The sequence below is a fragment of the Tamandua tetradactyla genome, chromosome 9 (genome assembly GCF_023851605.1).
Source record: "Tamandua tetradactyla isolate mTamTet1 chromosome 9, mTamTet1.pri, whole genome shotgun sequence".
NCBI classification, from domain to species: Eukaryota; Metazoa; Chordata; class Mammalia; order Pilosa; family Myrmecophagidae; genus Tamandua; species Tamandua tetradactyla.
The window spans coordinates 6,013,450-6,035,864 of NC_135335.1; the positions used below are offsets into that span (position 1 = coordinate 6,013,450).

The 22,415-nt window shown below is 37.5% G+C and overlaps 1 protein-coding gene across 8 annotated transcripts in view; it reads right to left on the reverse strand.

Moving 5' to 3' along the window:
• PPP6R3 (protein phosphatase 6 regulatory subunit 3) overlaps positions 1-22,415 on the reverse strand; it is a 201,272-nt gene that overhangs the window by 106,648 nt on the left and 72,209 nt on the right. For 7 of the 8 annotated variants that reach the window (XM_077115458.1, XM_077115457.1, XM_077115455.1 and 4 more), the window contains exon 2: positions 13,725-13,872. The exons of the other annotated variant lie outside the window; for it this stretch is intronic. The gene's annotated coding sequence lies outside the window, so the exon portion shown is untranslated. The remainder of the gene's footprint in view (positions 1-13,724; positions 13,873-22,415) is intronic. 8 annotated transcript variants of the gene reach the window in all.

Here is a 22,415-nt window from a genome sequence, read left to right on the forward strand (position 1 = left end):
ACAAAAAATGGGCAAAAGACTTGAACAGACATTTCTCTAAAGAAGAGATTCAAATGGCCAAAAAGCAAATGAAACATCAACATCATTTGCCATCAGGGAAAAGCAAATCAAAACCACAATAATATAACATCTCACACCCACTAAAATACCTACTATTTATTAAAAAAAAAAAAAGATTACAAGTATTGGAAGGATAATTGCTAGTGGCAATGTAAAATGGTGTAGCGGCTGTGAAAGACAATTGGCGGTTCCTGAGAAAGCTAAGCGTAGAATTACCATATCACCTGGCAATCTCATTAAAAAGTATATACCCAAAAGAACTGAAAGCAGGGACTCAAAAAGATATTTTCACACTGATGCTTATAGGACCATTAGTCACAACTGCCAAAACATGGAAGCAAACCAAGTGTCTCTCAAGAGATTAATGGATAAACAAAAATGTGGTATATATACACACAATGGAATACTATTCAGCTATAAAAAAGAATGAAGTTCTGAGACATATGACAACATGGATGAATTCTGAAGACATCATATTGAGTGAAACAAGCTAGAAACAAAAGGACAAATAATGTCTGACCTTGCTGGTATGAAACAGCTGGAATAAGCAAACTCATAAAGAGACAGATTCTAGAATATAAATTACCAGGGGACAGGATGGGGATAGGGAATGTGAAATTAAGGCCTAAAATGTACAGAGTTCCTATTTAGGACAATGGAAGATTTGGTAATGGATGGTGGTGATCATAGTACAACACTAAGAATGTAATTTACAGAAGTAAATTATACATTTGAATGTGGTTAAAAGGTGAAATTTTAGCTAGTATATATAAGTACTAGAATAAAATAAAATTTTTTTTAAAAAATTAAAAATCCATGCAACTTCACAACACATTCAGTGAACCCTAAGTTAGACCATGGACTATAGTTAATAGTACAATTATAAAAATGCGCTTTCATCAATTGCAACAAATCTTCAACACCAATGTAAAATGCTAACAGTAGGGTCTGGTTTATGAAAGAATCTGGCATTTTATACACAATTGTTCTGTAACCCGCAACTTCTCTAATTAAAAATAAATTTTAAAATAATAATAATAAATAAATTTATATGTTTATAAAAAGAAGAAAAAATGCCTGTGTTACTCAAATATGTTGGGGAAACAACGATGCTGATAAATGTGGGGAGAAAACTATTAATGTGAAATCAAGTAGAATTCCCACTTACTGGGGAGAAAACTGAGCCCCCGTGGCCTCTGTTTAGATCTAAAACAACTGATGAGCAGCAAACACATTTCCACCAAACCTCAGGCCAAGTTTGTGAGAAGGTTGGGAACAGGACGTAGTCAACAAACCAAGCTGCTGAGAGGCTGTTCCTACTAGCTCATCTATTTAAACCATGGCCCAGAATCTGGAGTCTCAGGACTTGTCCTCAGGCTTGGATTCAAAGATGCGGGACCTTGACTGGGCAGTGTTGAGCTCAAAGGTTTGGATGGCTGCTTATTCGGTACACTCAAAGCCACATGCCACTAAGAAGTGCATGGGGAGGAAAGTATCTATAAATAGGAGAATGGAGAGTCACTTCCAAGTGTGAGAAGTTAATACATGCTTCGTCCTAACAGCAAAGGCCAATGCCTAAGGAAATGTTATTATTTTCATAAGAGGCAGAAACATGGGACACAAAGGAGAATCTTAAAAACTGGGATTTAAAGGCAGTTCTCACCAAATACATAGGAAAAAAACTGCAAAAAGTCTTCTCCATTCTTTGCAAATGTGTACCTTTTACAAAGCGGCACCCTACTCCTGTCCCCAAAAGGCTGGACTACTTAAATCCATTCCAGATCAAATACCAGAGTGCCTATTACACAGAGATAATTTATTTCTGGAGAACACAGGGTAAAAGAAACCCAAAACCAGTCTCACTGTATTTGTACTGAAAATTAAAACTTTCTACCACCCAGGTATTCCTGAATCTTGTCTAGTTTTAATTTGTTACTTCTTTGCTTTTCTTTGAGAGCAGTAAATAGTCAAGTCCATTTAACACAAGCTATATTTAAAAATCAATAGGTACTTTTAAGCATTAATATGCACTGCTCTGAGGAACATAGGAGTAAAACAATAATGGTCCCCATTCTCTTGAAGAATACAGTAAGACTGATAAATAAACAAAAACAAATACAAAGAAAGTGAAGGTGTAAAGTCCAAGTAGGTTCCCTAAAGAACTCAATGGGGGGGGGGACTGGATAGAAAAGACTTGATTATCTGTGAGCTGGGTCTCAAAAGACAAAGAGGATTTGGCAGAGTGATAAAGAAGTACTTCAGGCCAAGAGAAGCATGCCTGAGAGTATAGAAAAAGGAAGACCCAGGAGTTTTAGGAAATTCACGGCAGGGAAGTCTTGACAACAAGGAGAAAAAGCCTTTGGGAAGGCAGCAGGAATAACCTTAGACAATACAGGGCTAGGCAGGAATGCACAGCCAAATCTTTCCCAAGTCATGGCTTGTTACAAGAGCAAGAAGGGAAGTGAGACAGTGAGTTCTAATTAGGAGAAATGTACACTAAGATACCTATGGTACAGATAAAACAAAGTGTTTTAACAACATAAAGAAAGAAGTAATTAATTTGAACAGAAGTCAACAGGGATCAGTAACAGAAAAGAGATGACATTAAGTCTGGGAACTTCACCAGAGTTTGTACTTCCTACAACGGAGAGAAGAGGGAAGAGGTCTAGTTTGTTTGTGACTGGAAGAGGGGGAAGGGAGTGGCCGAAGACAAGACCACTAAGGCGGCCACTGCAGGTACGAGACACCACGCTAAGCAAAGCAACAAGGGCAGTGAGGCCAAGCATCGAAGCACCAACAAGGAAGCCATAGTTTAAATAGCTAACTGCCAACCAGGTGAAAGGTAGACTGGAGACAGAGGAACCTAAAGAAAGAACAACCAACTCAGAGACCTTTTTAAAAACTCACAAAAGATTGAGGAGCCCTGCAAGGGCTTCTACTGGAAAACCAAGACTCAGCCTAAAAGATTTCATATTACATTACTGTTATTTCTCCTATTCCAACCATTATTCTGTCTCCTCAAAGCCGAAAATTCAGGTTTCCTTCATTCCTGAACTGTATTTTCATATCAGATTATGCAAATTTGAGGCTTGCCTTTGGAATTCTAAGCTGCCTGGGAAATACACAGCAAGGGAAAGAAACGCCTACACACAAACGGGGTTAGCCCCTACTACATGGCTAAGATGCTAAGAGCAGAGCAAGAAGAGCAACCTGATCACCCACTCGACTTTTATATTAAAAAAGCCAATCAAGAAGCCATCAAGAAGAGTCCAGCCTTACTTTTGCCAACTAATCTAAATTAAGGCAAGTACAGTTAATATGTTCCTTTACAAATTCCATTATGTAAATCTGAAGATACATGAATTTCTGTGCAGATTTTCCACAATTTCAAAACTTCAGTTCAAGTATATACAAAGCATGTATTATTTATATTAAGAACTTTTCTTTTTTAATGAGACTAAAGTTGGGAAAAAAAAGGGAAGTGATAAGGATGACATAAAAGTAGTCCAGTTTTTGCCATCAACCTTAAGAGAAAGCAAAGGAACAAAGGCAAGGAAAATCCAGGAATTTCAGCTAGATCGAGATGTCTATTTTCTATGTATGTGTGTGTGTGTGTTAAAGGAGAGGGTGTGTAAATATGGGTAAGAGAGTATGATAAAAGCCAAAGTCAAGGCCAAAAATTCTTGGGCCAGAGGAAAAAAAGGTTTTCCATCATGAAGCATCCATGATCCTCTCAATCTCTGAAACCCAGGTAGGACCCCAAGAGTCGAGCAACTTGGATCAAACATCGGAAAGGAAGTGACCTGTAACTGGAGGCAAGAGAAAAGCATGGTTATTAGCAGAGCTATCATCTGCAACAACACATACAAAAAGTTTTTTTTTGTCTCTGAAACAGTGAGGGGGTGGGTCCTGAATAAATAAGGGAAGGTATGAAAACTGCATAACCAGAAAGGTAATTACATAACAGGGAGGGGAAAGACATGGAAAATCCAATTCTCCCAAGTTCTCACTGAGTGAATGTAGCTACGAGCTGTCTGAGCCACTCAATGTGAAGCAAATGACAATGATCACATTATTATTCATATATCTGTAAAGACAAGACATGTCAAGAGAACAGCCTTTCAAAATCAGGTAGACACTCTGGAGGATATAAAGATGCTTTTGAAAAAGGTTAAAAGGAATCAGGGTTCAAATTAATTATGAGTGAGCTAAGAGTGCAAAAAAGTTTATTTTGCAGCCATAACCAATTCTATAACAGAAGACAGAATTAGCAAACTGGCCTCCAAAATGTTTAAGTCATTTTTTATCTTCAATCCTCCTTACTCACCAAATTTGAATCAGACTGTGTGTAATCAAAGAGAATTCAGGGCTATCTTAGCAGTCCCTAAATGCGCAATAAAATGTTAACGTCCAGGAACAGGTGCCCTTTGTGAATAATGTTTCACCAGCACACAGTACAAGAACGTTCTGAAAAGCAAGTTCATTGAATGCTGAGACTGATCAGGACTAAAAGTTTAGTACAGAATCTGAGAGCTGTAGAGTGCTTATGGTCTTTATAGTTGCTTATGAAAAACAACCTTTAATCTTTTCCAGCTCTTTCACAAGAGCAGTACCTGTCCTGACAGTGAAATCTAGCAGCAGCTACCAATTAAGAGCCTACCAAAGTCAAATCCTGGGCTTGATGCTTTTAGATACATTATCCCTACCCATAACGACAACCTTTTAGGTCACTTTTTAGTTCCCACTTTAAAGATGGAAAAATCGAAGGTTCTAAGAGGTCAAATGACCTATGAAAAGCCAGGTCTAATAAATATACTACCCAGAACTGGGTCTCGAACCCAGATCCGTCTAGCTTCAAAGTCTGCACTTTTCCCAGTCCGTGACCTTGTCTCCAGAAGACCAGTGCAGGAATAGGTGCTGAGCAATAGGGTCGATGAGCAGAAACCAAGGCACACCCAGGCCAGGGACCAGCCAGCACATGCTCCTGCCCTGCTGAGAAAGCAGCAGATCCACCTGGAATCCAATGGCTCTCAGGACACACCCACGAATAGGAACTTTGAGTCTTTGTGCACAGGGTAAAGAATTACTTTACACATAATCTGGTGGGATAGCTCAGCCTGAAAGGCCCAGGTGGTGACTGGAGGAACTCAACCCTTGTAGCCAGGAGGCCCATGGATGTTAATAAACCAGGTCAAAATGTCCAAATGTACAGAAAACACAAAGCTAGGAGGGAGAGCTAACGTGAAATGACAATGTCAGAAGTAAAAACTATCTTGACATGATGAAACTAAAAGAGAGTTATTTAACACAGCTAAACCTAAAGTCCTTTTAAGATTAAAAACTGAATAACAGGATAGAAGAAAATCAGGCATAAGAAAACTGTTAAAGTGAGGAAGAAAAACAAAAACGTCTAAAGATTTTTTTTTAGCTGATCATACTCTGACCATTAACTTATATGATGTGAAGAATAATAATTATATTATTATAATAAGTAAAGTAATCTCAGAATGTAGTAAGAGATGAATGGTTCCTAGGACCACAGGAGATACTAATCCTAAAGTAGGCTATTCTAGTCAGATCACATCATAGCAGGCAATAACATATCCTGTTCTGGGGGAAAATGAATAGACTGCCAAGCTCATAGCACCCAAAAAGACAACCAAAGTGGCAGTAGGACCTGCACTCAAGAGATAAAATAATTAGCTTTCAATATTTTAAAGCTCTTTTTTGGGAGAGTGGGGGACTTAACATGTATAAGAGAACTATACAGATATCACACATAGTTCCTAGAGATAAAACTAGAGCCAATCAATGAAAAGTACAGTCTATTTGAAACCAGTAGAACAGGAACTAGTTAAAGATGAGCGCTCCCACACACACATGCAAGGCCCTCTTGGTGAGAGGTGCTCCGGCCAAGTCTGGGTGATGATCTATCTGGGTCAGAGCAGAAGGGGTTTCTGTACGGGGAGGACAGCTGAACTAAATGATCACCACACTGATTTCTTAAATCTCAAAGTCTATTTGATATAAAAGGTACAATATAGGGCTACGTTTGGGTTGACGTGGAGCCTCAACAAGAAAAGAGAAAGGATCGTGCAACTTCCCAGATGCTTGGTGGACTGAGTAACAAACAACTCTCCATTCCTCTGGAAATCCTAGCAAAATAACAAGGACAAAAAAAAACAAAAAGAAAAACAGCCAAAGGGAATAACCAACAAATTTATGAAAAGACAAAGGGAATAAAGAAACAAGTCAGTAAGTCCAACGTTCAAATAGTAAAAGCTTTAGAAGAATATAATCACCAGCCAGGATTGAGAGCAACCATGTGGCATTAAGGCAGAACATTCTGGAAAAGATGTGTCCAAGAAGATGGAGTGGTCAGATTGTCCAATGTATCTTAATATCATGAGAAGAATTATGCAAATTAAGTCAGAGATATGGGGAATAATTAAGATAAAACACAAAAAGTTCTTAACTCTAAGGAATTAAAATGTTAAATTAAGTGTCAGTAAAAAGGGGGTAAAACGGGTTTTCTTTATGAAGCAATAAAAGTTCTAAAATTGAAAAAAAAATGTTGCATGAGGTTGCATTACTGATTCACAGCAATAACCAAAACATACACACAAATATTTAAAAATAGCTAAGAGAGTGATTCAGTGGTAGAATGCTCACCTTCCACGTGGGAGCATTCAAGTCCCGGACCATGCACACCCCCAAAAAAAGCTAAGTGAGAAGGGTAGCAGTCCCTCAAAAGTGATATTGAGAAGAAGGTAGAATGGGCAAGACTGGAACAGATGATGAACATTTTTTATTACTAACTTTGCAATACCATTTGACTTTCAAAACTATGTACCTATAACAATATGATAAAATAAACTTATAAAAGTGAAGAAAATATAATAGTATGTAGTACAACAGCTGGGTCTTAGCAATTGAGTTCTATCACTGTTAACTCAATCTTAAGTCAGGATATTGTGAAAGATTAGCTAACCTGCTAAGTCAGAGACAGGTAAGACTAGGAGGTAACTTTGTATACTTAAGATTACTGTGTACAAAATATAAGCAATGAAACAAAAATCTCACAAACCACTCAATAACAAAACCACAACAGTATCTTTTCATATTTAAACAAAAGAATCACCCAAGTTTTTCCTGCCATCAGAGAGAGACCTGGGACAGACAGGGCTATGGTGCTGAGAACACAAGGTAATATCACGGGCAGAAAATTTCCTAATTCATTTTTTTTTCATGGGCAGGCACTGGGATTCAAACCTGGGTCTCGGGCATGGCAGGCAAAAACTCTGTCTGCTGAGCCACTATGGCCTACCCTCTAATGCATTTTTGAGACCAAACTTGATTGTCCTGTAGCCAGGAATGACAATTTCAAAAGAAACAATAACTATTTTTTCTAATAAATATCTTTCAAATATAAGTAAATTGGCCACATCAGCTTGATTATCTAGCTCGGGGGTCAGGAAACTATAGCCCACAAAGCCAAATCTGTTTCATCACCTATTTTTATAAAGCCCACAAGCAAAGAATAGTTTTTACAGTTTTAGATGGCCAGGGAAGAAAATCATAAGAATAATGTTCTATGACGTGACAAATTCCAAGAAATTCAAGTTTCAGTGTCCATAAATCAAGTTTTATTGGAACACAGCCACACTCATTAATTTCCACATTATCTATGGCCACATGTGCACTCTAATGGCAGAGCCAAATAGGTACAAGAGAAACCACATACAGTCTGCTCATCTCATCACCTGTCACTGCAATTCAGCTGGGTGTTCTACAAATCACAATGACAGTCATAACAACAAAAGTATTTTGAGTATCATATGCCATACTGTGAATTTTATGTTATTATTAACAGTCTATACTCATCTACAAAACAAGGAAAGAAAAAGACCTCAAACATTGGGCTTTTAAGGCACAGCAGGAGGTGGATTATTTTGTTATCAAATTAGATAGCAAGACATTTGGTGAGGCAAAATAAGCCAGAAACAAAAGAGCAATTATTGTACTGTCTAATTAAGAAAATACTTATAAGAAAACAGGGACTGTAAGTTCTTAGAGCAGTCACATTTAGTCTGGGGCAGTAACTGTTATTTCTGGATTTTGAGAGGCTGTTTTATATATATATAACCTGGTATTCAGAGATAAGAATGAAGCCGATCAGGTCAGGATTAAGGTAATTCGGAATATAGAGGTAAGGAAGAGACAGTCTATACTTAGAATCTCATCTACTCTTTGAGACCAAAGGAAGAAAAGTTTATTTTCTCCAGAACCTAAATTTTCTGTAGCATATAATTTAACTCAAACCTGTATGGATAGATCATTTAAACAATCCAAACACAGGGAACCCAGAATAAGAATGAGGGCCTTTAATCCTATATACTTAATGTAATGCCTGGATACACCCAAGCGTATATTAAGCAGATAATCAAAAAGTATTGGCAAAGCCCCTTGAGGGATGAGAAAAAGTATGGGACTATTAAGCTTTACCACGAGGAAAACCCCTGACACTGTGTCAAACATGAGGGACACCCAAATTAATAGGCCATGCCCTTGATTTGAGGCTTGCTCTTCTGCAGCTTATGTATGTAGCTGAGAAGCTTACTGTACCTATAAGTACACCTAAGAGTTACCTCCAGAGAACCTCTTTTGTTGCTCAGGTGTGGCTTCTTTCTCTCTAGGTCCAATCTGACAAGAAATATCATTGTCCTCCCCTCTACATGGGACATGACATCCAGGGGTCAAAGTCTCCCTGGAAGCATGGGAGACGACTCCCAGGAATGAATCTGGCCCTGGCACCATGGGATAGGATCAACAATGCCATCCTGACCAAAAGGGGGGAAATAAATGTAACAAATAAGGTATCAGTGGCTAAGAGAGTTCAAAGAGTCAAGAGGCTACTGTGGAGGTCACTCTTATGCAAGCTTCAGTTAGGCACTGCTATCTATCACAGTTTGCCAAACCCCAACCAAAACCATTCCAACCAACCCTGAAGAACACCTAGGGCTTTATATGAGATTCTACAAAGGTCCCTTGCACTAGGATTACTTTCCAGAAACCTACAACCTCCAGATGGGTCCCTGGATCAGGTAAGTCCTAAAATGCAGAGGGGCCAGCCTTTCCAGAACATCAACTAGTTTCATTTCCCTATCCCATATTACTGATAGTCCCTTCTAACATGAAATGGTTAGAATGGGCATAGCCCAAATATCCTTAAAGAGCCCATGGGAGAAAGGTCAAAGGTGATGGTAGAATTATACAGAGAAAGTAGGGTTTAACAAACGAGTATGTTTGCTGAATGATTATGGTGATATTTCTTTTAGTCTCCAGTATCTTAGAGCAGTTAGAAATAAAAAACTAAAACTGTGGAATTATAATCCATACCAAACTCTTAAATCTGTTCTACAACTAATTGTTGCAATGTGCTTTAAAATGTATTGCTTTTATGTGTATATGTATTTTTCGCAAAAAAAGAAAAAAAATTTCTTCTAGCCTCCACTGTTTCAGAGCAGCTAGAAGGGAAAATCTGAAATGGTGGAATGGTATACCCATAACAAACTCTGACATCTGTTCTGTAACTACTTGTTGACACGTATTTCGAAAATCATTGCTTTTTCTTTTCTTTTCTTTGTATATGTTATAGTTGACAATAAAAAGTTTTAAAAAAATTTTAGATGGCTAAGCACTGTGTTGAGTGAACAGTGATCCTATACCTGTGCTAACAGAATACAACACACATCAACATTACCAGACTAAGTACTCATCACAATATTTCCAACTCAAAGGAAAGCAAGTCAGAAAACTTAGAAAACATCAAAGAAAATATCACTATTATAGCAGAATTTTTTCACAAAAAATAAAAATTGAAAATGAAGCAGCAATCAAAATAAGTGGCCTGTTAGTCAGGCAAGGAAAATCATTTACCAATAGTGAATTAATTAATCATGTTTAATTACAGCAAAGAAATGTGTCCCAAAAAAATAAAACTTGTTTAGGACTATTAGCATTTTGGCATAACAGCTGTCAGAGTCTAGTACATTAGTGGCAATATTAAAAGTCAATTTGAAAAAAAGGCAAACACTGGTTTTCCTTGACTCCTAATGAGTTCATAGGTGTTACCAATACAGTTCAGTTGATGCTTCTTTAAGGAGTTTGAGGTGACTGAAGAATCAACCTTTATGAATAGTTTGTGTGGAACAATTAGGGGGAAATGTTTTCAGAGATGTAGAAAAAACTAAATCAGTATACCCTGAAATGGAATTTGCTATGATGTTTCAATTGTTTGCAATAAAATTATGTGTGGGGCAGAAAAAAAGACTTAGTTGGACAAATTTACAAAACTTGAGAAAATATAAGGTGCTTAAAATTTATGGTCATTCTTTTCATCAGAGGGTACTTTGTAGGATTTTTAAAATCCATCACATCTTACTGAACCAACAGTGTCAACAATAAACCTCATTTGCTCTCAAGTACTACTTAGCCATCATGGTCCCAGGAATTTCCATCAAAAATAGAAACAATGTCCTAACCTGCCCTAACACACAATACCTCAATGGCTTAGCAGTGGTAAAGTTTTATCACAATTCTTTGAGCTCAGGGACAAGATTGAATTTTCTGAATGAGAAGAACCATCTTCAATCACTATTAACCAACACTGAATGGCTCTAGAAATTAGCCTTTGCTGAAATCTTGATGATATATTTTAACAAATTCAACCTGGCAAAACAGCACTGATATGTGAACTTTATACTATGGTAAAGCCATTTCAACAAGCTGACTAGATTCAAATGATAAGTAATATCAAGTTGCTTTATATACATACTTCCCATGCTACTGTAAGAAGTGAGATCTCTATTCCCATACAAATTTGTAGCAGATGTATTTTCTGAACACAGACTGCAGTTAAACAGCATTTTTCATACCTTGATAAAAGTACAAAAGAAATTTCTAAATGTCAAAATCCATTCATCTCTGCGTAGTTGGGAAGCTTCTCACCTAACCTTCAATTGCAAGTGATTAATCTACAATGTAATGATATGGTAAGGGGCAAATATCAAGAGAAGAATCTAATAGAAGCCAAGAGATGCCCTGAAAGTGATGAATAACTAAAATCTTATACTTTTGTGAACTGATAACAGTATATGGCGGCATCTATCTGTGTGAAAAAACATTTTCAAAGACAAAACACATAAATCTCATTACAGATCAGTGCTAACAGATTGAATGAACATTTATAATAAATTGTGATGAGAGGAACTCTAACTTTACATGCCAGTTAGGTGAAATTTTATTCTCCCCAGAAAAAGAATTTCATTCTTCTCATTAGTAGATCTGTATTACAAAACACTGAATTCAATTACCAGTAAAATATTTTGAATTTCATCAATAAAAAAAGCTGTGAAAATTTGTTTTCTCTCTCAAATACAAATATCTTCATAATATCCTCTGTTTTGCCTCTAGGTGTATAAAGCCTAAAATATTTACTATCTATCTGATAGTAGATAGGCAAAGTTTAATTTGATGACCACTGGCCTACAGTACCCTGCACCTACAGTGCTGTTCCTCCTAAACAACCTGATTCTGGGACTCCTGGAGACTTCTGGTTATTTCTTCAGAGAAGGTACACCCATTCTAATGTGGGACAGGATGTTAATGAGTAGATATGAATACAGAAAGAAAATGAATAGCTGAAGATAAAGACTTGTTCTCTTCAAACTGCCCAAGTAAGGGTCTCTGTCAGAACAGAAAAACAAAACAAGACAAACAAAAAAGAAAGAGGGAGCCAGGAAGAAAGAAAGCCCTAAAAATATTAACCTGAGAAATGCTTCTGAAATTTTAGCTTCTACCACTAAGCAATTACTGATGCCTATTACATAAAAAGCACTAAAGATATAAAGTAGAATTTAAAATTTCTTGCTCACAAAATGTTCATTATCTAGTTAAAGGGAAATAAATCTAAAATAAATTTAACGACATACTCTTAAGAGTTCAAAAGGCAATAATCACAAAAGAACTGAACAATTCACAAAGGTCTGACAAAGAAGAGAGAGTTGAGCCCTGGAAGACATGAATTATGGTTAATTTCATGCATCAACCTGACTGGATGAAGGTACCCAGTTACTACTCCAGAGGTCTTCTGTAGACGTGATGAGCATCGATAATCAGCTGACCTTAAGGAATGGAGATTCCCCTCCATATGGATGGGTTTCATCCAATGATTTGGCAATCTTAACAGCTGAAGAATTTCTGTCTCAAGATGTCAACACTGACTCTTGCTAGAATGTCTGGCCTGTCAGCTTATCCGGAAGAATTTGGTCTCAGGACTTCAATGTTATCTTCACCAAAATTCCCAGCTTATGGCCTGCCCACCATAGCAGGGACTTATTAGCCCATAGCTGCATGACCAACTTCTATAATAAATCTCTTAATATATACATCTGTTGGTTCTGTTTCTCTGAAGAACACTAATGATACAATATGAAATTAAATACAGAAAATGATGAAGCAGTATGAGACAAGGAGCAGAGGTAAAGGAATACTTAGAGAAACTTTCCACATCAGGAATTCATGCAGGAGAATAATATAGAGAAAGTTGGAGAAATCAAAAAGTTTATAAAAGAAATAATGTCAGAGTTGGAGCTGTCAATGTCCAACAATGTCAAACAATGTTGGAGCTTTTTAACTGAAGGCTGAGTATGCTCATCTGTGAGGGATTTGGGGGCTGAATATGCAAAGTGGTATTCTGAACGCCTAGGAATACTCCATCTGGGAATTAAAAACAGAGGTCCACTGAAACTGCACAACCAGAGTATCTCCTAAGGTAATGAGACCTGACATAGATTCCTGGCAGTGGAAATGGTAAGAAAATAGAGAGGTGCAAAAGTCACTAAGAGTGTAGAACCAGTAAGCTTTGGTAAATTACTAAACAGGGTGAGAAGGACACATAATAAAATGTGACTAAAATTTCCAGGCTTGGTACGGGCATTCAGAAAGGCAGATGATTAAATGGTTTGTGTCCCATCTACCCCACAATTTGATATAATGAAGCAACCGAAATAGAATTAAAGGTGTGTGCATATTTCCTATTAGGTGACTTCCTACTAAATGCCAACAGAGCTAGTCAAAAGTCAGATACACAAAGTGAACCTCTCATCTATAATAAAAAGTTCTGGTGAAGCGTTTCAAAGTGATAGCAACAGGCCAGGTGGTTGGCTGGGAGCCAAACGGCCTTTGGCTGATTTACAACAAAAACAAAACAACTTTTGTCCATCTTGCATGCATGTACATACACATGCACACACACATGAAAACACAAAGTCAGGTGACCTAGAAGCAGGTGTCTGGATCTCCACTAGCACACTACTACTTCAGTTTGCTAGGCCTGGCTGGTCCTTGGTGCCCAGCTCAATCCCACCTCCTGACTCACCCACCCTAGAAGCTGGGCATCCCATGGGTGCTACAGATTTCAAGTCATACCAAGGCAAACTACAGAAGATGCTATTTAATTTCCTAAAATCATATCGTACCTGGCTCAAAGAGACTGACCAGACTGGAGTCACTTAGACTCTAGGGTCTGACAACAGAACACTGTTTTCCTTGATGCATGTAATTTGTGGAACGAAACGCCGGATAATCTTAATGAGTCTTACCGTTTAAACCACAGTTTAAAAATTAAAAAAAAAGTTTTCTTCTCTGTGGCTCCTTGCCCATTACAGGTTATCCTGGCAACAGTTGTCTTCCAATTTATTGCATTAGCAGATTAGCAGGAATAAAGTAGGATGTATAACAGAAGCTCTCCTATAAAGAAAAAAGAATACAAAATCACAAAATGTTTTCTGTTGGTCTTTTGATACATGCCATTAAAAGATACTAGCTCAGGTTCCTGTGTCACACAAAACTATGCCTCAGCAAAGAACTGAAATTTTCTTATATGAAAACAGGAAAAATGTCAGTCATCTCTCTACCTCAACTTTCATCCTACACTGAACAATAACCAAGAAGTAACTACAGACACCATAACAATAACGTCAATGAGTGAAGAAGGAAAAACAGATATTCTTATCTTTATCTTAGGAAAACAGCAAGATATTCTTATCCAACATAGAGTTGATCGCAAACACATCTGTGCTGGTTTGAAAGGATGTACAGACCCTAGAAAAGCCATGTTTTAATCAAAATCCCATTTCGTAAAGGCAGAATAATCCCTATTCAATACTGTATGCTTGAATCTGTAATTAGATCAGCTCTGTGGAGATGTAACCCAATCAAGAGTGGTTTGTAGTTCTTCGGGGGTGTGGTCAAGACGGCTTAGCAATGTGCGTGTTTTAGTTCGTCCTCCTGAACAACTACTAAATAACCAGAACAGCACAGAACAGCTCCCAGAGCCACGTCAGTGACCAAACACACAGAGTACCCCAGTTTGGACCAGCTGCGAACCTCCCCAGAACTATGAGTTTCCCAAGCCATGGCGGCCGGCGCCCCTCTCCCCACAGGCTACTTCCCAGTGGGGAAAGGAAAGGAAATTTACCAGCAGCAGAGACTGAGCACAATTAAACGCCTATTGTGGAATTAATTAACAAATTCTGACTACTAAAAATAGGCCCCCAGCTCCAGTAAACCTGGTCAAGCAGGGGTCGCTCATTGAGCTAACAGAAAAACAGGAAAAAGAGGAAAGAGGAGGAAACAGAGGTTTTTGTGACTGTCTCTACGGAGGCTTGGCTGCCTCTGGATTCAGAGACGGGACTTCTCCGGCTGCAACTGCCCCAGGCATAGGCAGAAACAGACTGCTTTCAGGGCTGTCTCTCACCTGTGCCTTCCCCAGGGGAGGGGTGAAGCCCAACTCAGGTGGAATCCCTCCCTCAAGGAATTCAGACCCCAAGGCCTGGCAATTTGAAGCCATTAAAACCAGGCTAGAACCTCTCCTCTGTCTCCACCATGCCCCAGCAGGGAGAGTCTGCCAAAGTTAAAGGTGCCGCAAGATCTTTTGTTGGTGGGACCCGCAGGCAGACAAGCGCCACATACTGGGCAGGATAAGAAAAACAGAGCCCACATATTTCACAGGAAAGTCTTTTAACCTGCTGGATCTCACCTTCAGGGAAAACTGATGCAGGTGACTCCTTCCCTCTGATAGGAGGCCAGTTTAGTCCACGAAACCTTGGCTGGAGTCTATAATACCTACATAGACCCTCGAGGGGTGGGGGGGGGGGGTAGTAGGGAGGGGAGGGGAAAGGCACCATACAAGCAGGGCAAGAAACAAGAAAACAAGAACTGAAAAATTATCCTCTGTTAAACAAAACCTAAGCTAGAGGTCCAGAAAAAGCTGAACTGAAGGTCAAAGAACAGATAGACAACAAATTCATCTAGTTAAAAAACCCTAGGTAAGAGAAGTGAAATCAATCTCCGGAATAAACTAATTAAGGTAATTAAATGTCTAGACGCCAGCAAAAAATAAAAAATCACACCAGGAAAACTGAAGATATGGCCCAGTCAAAGGAATAAACCAATAGTTCAAATGAGATACAGGAGCTGAAACAACTAATTCAGGATATACGAACAGGCATGGAAAACCTCATTAAAAACCAAATCAATGAATTGAGGGAGGATACGAAGAAGGAAAGGAATGAACAATAAGAAGAAATGGAAAGTCTGAAAAAACAAATCACAGAACTTACGGGAATGAGAGGTACAGTAGAAGAGATGAAAAAAAAAAGGGAAACCTACAATGGTAGATTTCGAGAGACAGAGGATAGGATTAGTGAATTGGAAGACAGAACATCTGAAATCCGACAAGAAACAGAAACTATAGGGAAAAAAATGGAAAAATATGAGCAGGGACTCAGGGAATTGAATGATAATATGAAGTGCACAAATATACATGTTGTAGGTGTCCCAGGAGAAGAGAAGGGCAAAGGAGGAGAAAAACTAATGGAAGAAATTATCACTGAGAATTTCCCAACTCTTATGAAAGACCTAAAATTACAGATCCAAGAAGTGCAGCGTACCCCAGAGAGAATATATCCAAATAGACGTTCTCCAGACACTTACTAGTCAGAATGTCAGAGGTCAATGAGAAAGAGAGGATCTTGAAAGCAGCAAGAGGAAAGCAATCCATCACATAAAAGGGAAACCCAATAAGACTATGTGTAGATTTTTCAGCAGAAACCATAGAAGCAAGTAGACAGTGGGATGATATTTTTAAATTACTAAAAGAGAAAAACTGCCAACCAAGAATTCTATATCCAGCAAAATTGTCCTTCAAAAATGAGGGAGAAATTAAAACATTTTCAGACAAAAAGTCACTGAGAGAATTTGTGACCAAGAGACCCGCTCTGCAAGAAATACTAAAGGGAGCACAAGACACAGGTACAAAAACACAAAAGAAAAAGGTGTGGAGGAGAGTGTAGAAAGAAGGAAAATTAGATATTACATATAAAATCCAAAAGGCAAAACGGAAAAAGAAAGTACTACCCATACAGTAATAACACTAAATGTTAATGGATTGACCTCCCCAATCAAAAGACATAGACTGGCAGAATGGATTAAAAAACAGGATCCTTCTATATGCCGTCTACAGGAAACACATCTTAGACCCAAAGATAAACATAGGTTGAAAGTGAAAGGTTGGGAAAAGATATTTCATGCAAATAACAACCAGAAAAGAGCAGGATTAGCTATACTAATATCCAACAAATTAGACTTCAAATGTAAAACAGTTAAAAGAGACAAAGAAGGATACTATGTACTAATAAAAGGAACAATTCAAATGAAGACATAACAATCATAAATATTTATGCACCGAATCAGAATGCCTCAAAATATATGAGGCAAACACTGAAAAGGGAAATAGACACATCTACCAAATAACTGGAGACTTCAATTTCCCACTCTCACCAATGGACAGAACATCTAGACAGAGGATCAATAAAGAAACAGAGAATTTGAATATTACAATAAATGAACTAGACTTAACAGACATTTATAGGACATTACACCCCACAACAGCAGGATACACCTTTTTCTCAAGTGCTCATGGATCATTCTCAAAGATAGACCACATGCTGGGTCACAAAGCAAGTCTCAACAAATTTAAAAAGATTGAAATCATACAAAACACTTTCTCAGATCATAAAGGAATGAAGTTGGAAATCAATAATAGGCAGAGAGCCAGAAAATTCACAAATACGTGGAGGCTCAACAACACACTCTTAAACAACCAGTGGGCCAAGGAAGAAATTACAAGAGATATCAGTAAATATCTTGAGGCAAATGAAAATGAAAACACAACATATCAAAACATATGGGATGCAGCAAAGGCAGTGCTAAGAGGGAAATTAATTGCCCTAAATGCCTGTATCAAAAAAGAAGAAAGGGCAAAAATTCAGGAATTAACTGTCCACTTGGAAGAACTGGAGAAAGAACAGCAAACTAACCCCAAAGCAAGCAAAAGGAAAGAAATAAGAAAGATTAGAGCAGAAATAAATGAAATTGAGAATACTGAAAACAATTGAGAAAATCAATAAAACCAGAAGCTGTTTCTATGATAAAATCAATTAAGATTGATGGGCCCTTAGCAAGATTGACAAAAAGAAGAGAGAGGATGCAAATAAATAAGATTAGAAATGGAAGAGGAGACATAACCACTGACCCCTCAGAAATTAAGGAGGTAATAACAGGTTACTATGAACAACTTTATGCTAATAAATACAACAATGTAGATGAAATGGACAACTTCCTAGAAAGGCATGAAGAACCAACTTTGACTCAAGAAGAAATAGATGGCCTCAACAAACCAATCACAAGTAAAGAAATTGAATCAGTCATTAAAAAGCTTCCCAAAAAGAAAAGTGTAGGCTTTTCACCCATTGTGTAGGCTGTCTTTTTACTTTCTTGATGAAGTTCTTTGATACACAAAAGTGTTTAATGTTGAGGAGTTTGCATTTCTTTCTTCAGTGCTCTTGCTTTGGGTGTAAGGTCTATAAAACTGCCTTCAATTATAAGATTGATAAGATATTTCCCTGCATTTTCCTCTAACTGTTTTATGGTCTTAGACCTAATGTTTAGATCTTTGATCCATTTTGAGTTAACTTTTGAATAGGGTGTGAGATACGGGTCCTCTTTCATTCTTTTGCATATGGATATTCAGTTCTCTAGGCAACATTTATTGAAGAGACTGTTCTGTCCCAGGTGAGTTGGCCTGACTGCCTTATCAAAGATCAAATGTCCACAGATGTGAGGGTCTATATCTGAACACTCTATTCGATTTCAAGCGTCAACAGATACTTCTCAGAAGAGGAAATACAAATGGCCAAAAGGCACATGAAGAGATGCTCAACGCCCCTGGCCATTAGAGAAATGCAAATCAAAACCACAATGAGATGTCGTATCACACCCACCAGAATGGCCATTATCAACAAAACAGAAAATGACAAGTGCTGGAGAGGATGTGGAGAAAGAGGCATATTTATTCACTGTTGGTGGGAATGTCAAATGGTGCAACCGCTGTGGAAGGCAGTTTGGCGGTTCCTCAAAAAGCTGAATATAGAATTGCCATATGACCCAGCAATACCACTGCTACATATCTACTCAGAGGACTTAAGGGCAAAGACACAAATGGACACTTGCACACCAATGTTTATAGCAGCATTATTTACAATAGCAAAGAGATGGAAACAGCCAAAATGTCCATCAACAGACGAGTGGCTAAACAAACCGTGGTATATACATATGATGGAATATCATGCAGCTTTAAGACAGAATAAACTTACAAAGTATGTAACAACACGGATGGACCTTGAGAACATTATGCTAATAGTGAGACTAGCCAAAAACTAAAGGACAAATGATTTATGGGCTCACTGACATGAACTGACATTACTGAATAAACTTGGAATATTTCATTGATAACAGAGACCATCAGGAGATAGAAATAGGGAAAGATATTGGGTAACTGGAGCTGAAGGGATACAGACTGTGCAACAGGACTGGATACAGAAACTCAGAAATGGACAGCACAATACTACCTAACTGTAATATAATTATGTTAAAACACTGAATGAAGCTGAATGTGAAAATGATAGAGGGGGGAGGGTTGGGGACATAAATGAAATGAAAAAGAAAGACAGATGTTAAAGATTGAGATGGTATAATCCAGGAATGTCTAGAATGTATAGTAATAGTGAAATGTACAATGTACAAATTTTTTTTTCTTTCCTATTTTTTTATAGTTTTTTTATTAATTAAAAAAAGAATTAACAAAACAATTAGAAATCATTCCATTCTACATGTACAATCAGTAATTCTTAATATCATCACATAGTGGCATATTCATCATTTCTTAGTACATTTGCATCGATTTAGAAAAAGAAATAAAAAGACAACAGAATAAGAATTAAAACATTAATAGAAAGAAAAAAAAAAACCCTATACCTCACATGCAGCTTCATTCAGTGTTTTAACATAATTACATTACAATTGGGTAGTATTGTGCTGTCCATTTCTGAGTTTTTATATCCAGTCCCGTTGTACAGTCTGTATCCCTTCAGCTCCAATTACCCCTTCTCTCTCTTTTTTTTTTTTTAATTAAAGGAAAAAAAATTAACCCAACATTTAGAAATCATACCATTCTACATATGCAATCAGTAATTCTTAACATCATCACATAGATGCATGATCATCAATTCTTAGTACATTTGCATCGGTTTAGAAGAACTAGCAACATAACCGAAAAAGATATAGAATGTTAATATAGAGAAAAAAAATAAAAGTAATAATGATAGTAAAAAAAAAAAACCTATAGCTCAGATGCAGCTTCATTCAGTGTTTTAACATGATTACTTTACAATTAGGTATTATTGTGCTGTCCATTTTTGAGTTTTTGTATCTAGTCCTGTTGCACAGTCTGTATCCCTTCAACTCCAACTGCCCATTATCTTACCCTGTTTCTACCTCCTGCTGGACTCTGTTACCAATGACATATTCCAAATTTATTCTCAAATGTCTGTTCACATCAGTGGGACCATACAGTATTTGTCCTTTAGTTTTTGGCTAGACTCACTCAGCATAATGTTCTCTAGGTCCATCCATGTTATTACATGCTTCATAAGTTTATCCTGTCTTAAAGCTGCATAGTATTCCATCGTATGTACATACCACAGTTTGTTTAGCCACTCTTCTGTTGATGGAGATTTCGGCTGTTTCCATCTCTTTGCAATTGTAAATAACGCTGCTATAAACATTGGTGTGCAAATGTCCGTTTGTGTCTTTGCCCTTAAGTCCTTTGAGTAGATTCCCAGCAATACCATTGCTGGGACGTATGGCAATTCTATATTCAGCTTTTTGAGGAACCGCCAAACTGCCTTCCACAGTGGTTGCACCTTTTGACATTCCCACCAACAGTGGATAAGTGTGTCTCTTTCTCCTCATCCTCTCCAGCACTTGTCATTTTCTGTTTTGTTGATAATGGCCATTCTGGTGGGTGTGAGATGATATCTCATTGTGGTTTTGATTTGCATTTCTCTAATGGCCAGGGACATTGAGCATCTCTTCATGTGCCTTTTGGCCATTTGTATTTCCTCTTCTGATAGGTGTCTGTTCAAGTCTTTTTCCCATTTTGTAATTGGGTTGGCTGTCTTTTTGTTGTTGAGATGAACAATCACTTTATAAATTCTGGATACTAGAACTTTATCTGATATATCATTTCCAAATATTGTCTCCCATTGTGTAGGCTGTCTTTCTACTTTCTTGATGAAGTTCTTTGATGCACAAAAGTGTTTAATTTTGAGGAGCTCCCATTTATTTATTTCCTTCTTCAGTGTTCTTGCTTTAGGTTTAAGGTCCATAAAACCTCCTCCAGTTGTAAGATCCATAAGATATCTCCCAACATTTTCCTCTAACTGTTTTATGGTCTTAGACCTAATGTTTAGATCTTTGATCCATTTTGAGTTAACTTTTGTATAGGGTGTGAGAGATGGGTCTTCTTTCATTCTTTTGCATATGGATATCCAGTTCTCTAGGCACCATTTATTGAAGAGACTGTTCTGTCCCAGGTGAGTTGGCTTGACTGCCTTATCAAAGATCAAATGTCCATAGATGAGGGTCTATATCTGAGCACTCTATTCGATTCCATTGGTCGATATATCTATCTTTATGCCAATACCATGCTGTTTTGACCACTGTGGCTTCATAATATGCCTTAAAGTCCGGCATCGCTAGACCTCCAGCTTCGTTTTTTTTCCTCAAGATGTTTTTAGCAATTCGGGGCATCCTGCCCTTCCAGATAAATTTGCTTATTGGTTTTTCTATTTCTGAAAAATAAGTTGTTGGGATTTTGATTGGTATTGCATTGAATCTGTAAATCAATTTAGGTAGGATTGACATCTTAACTATATTTAGTCTTCCAATCCATGAACACGGTATGCCCTTCCATCTATTTAGGTCTTCTGTGATTTCTTTTAGCAGTTTTTTGTAGTTTTCTTTATATAGGTTTTTTGTCTCTTTAGTTAAATTTATTCCTAGGTATTTTATTCTTTTAGTTGCAATTGTAAATGGGATTCGTTTCTTGATTTCCCCCTCAGCTTGTTCATTACTAGTGTATAGAAATGCTACAGATTTTTTGAATGTTGATCTTGTAACCTGCTACTTTGCTGTACTCCTTTATTAGCTCTAGTAGTTTCGTTGTGGATTTTTCCGGGTTTTCGATGTATAGTATCATATCGTCTGCAAACAGTGATAGTTTTACTTCTTCCTTTCCAATTTTGATGCCTTGTATTTCTTTTTCTTGTCTAATTGCTCTGGTTAGAACCTCCAACACAATGTTGAATAATAGTGGTGATAGTGGACATCCTTGTCTTGTTCCTGATCTTAGGGGGAAAGTTTTCAATTTTTCCCCATTGAGGATGATATTAGCTGTGGGTTTTTCATATATTCCCTGTATCATTTTAAGGAAGTTCCCTTGTATTCCTATCTTTTGAAGTGTTTTCAACAGGAAAGGATGTTGAATCTTGTCAAATGCCTTCTCTGCATCAATTGAGATGATCATGTGATTTTTCTGCTTTGATTTGCTGATATGGTGGATTACATTAACTGATTTTCTTATGTTGAACCATCCTTGCATACCTGGGATGAATCCTACTTGGTCATGGTGTATAATTCTTTTAATGTGTTGTTGGATACGATTTGCTAGAATTTTATTGAGGATTTTTGCATCTATATTCATTAGAGAGATTGGTCTGTAGTTTTCTTTTTTTGTAATATCTTTGCCTGGTTTTGGTATGAGGGTGATGTTGGCTTCATAGAATGAATTAGGCAGTTTTCCCTCCACTTCGATTTTTTTGAAGAGTTTG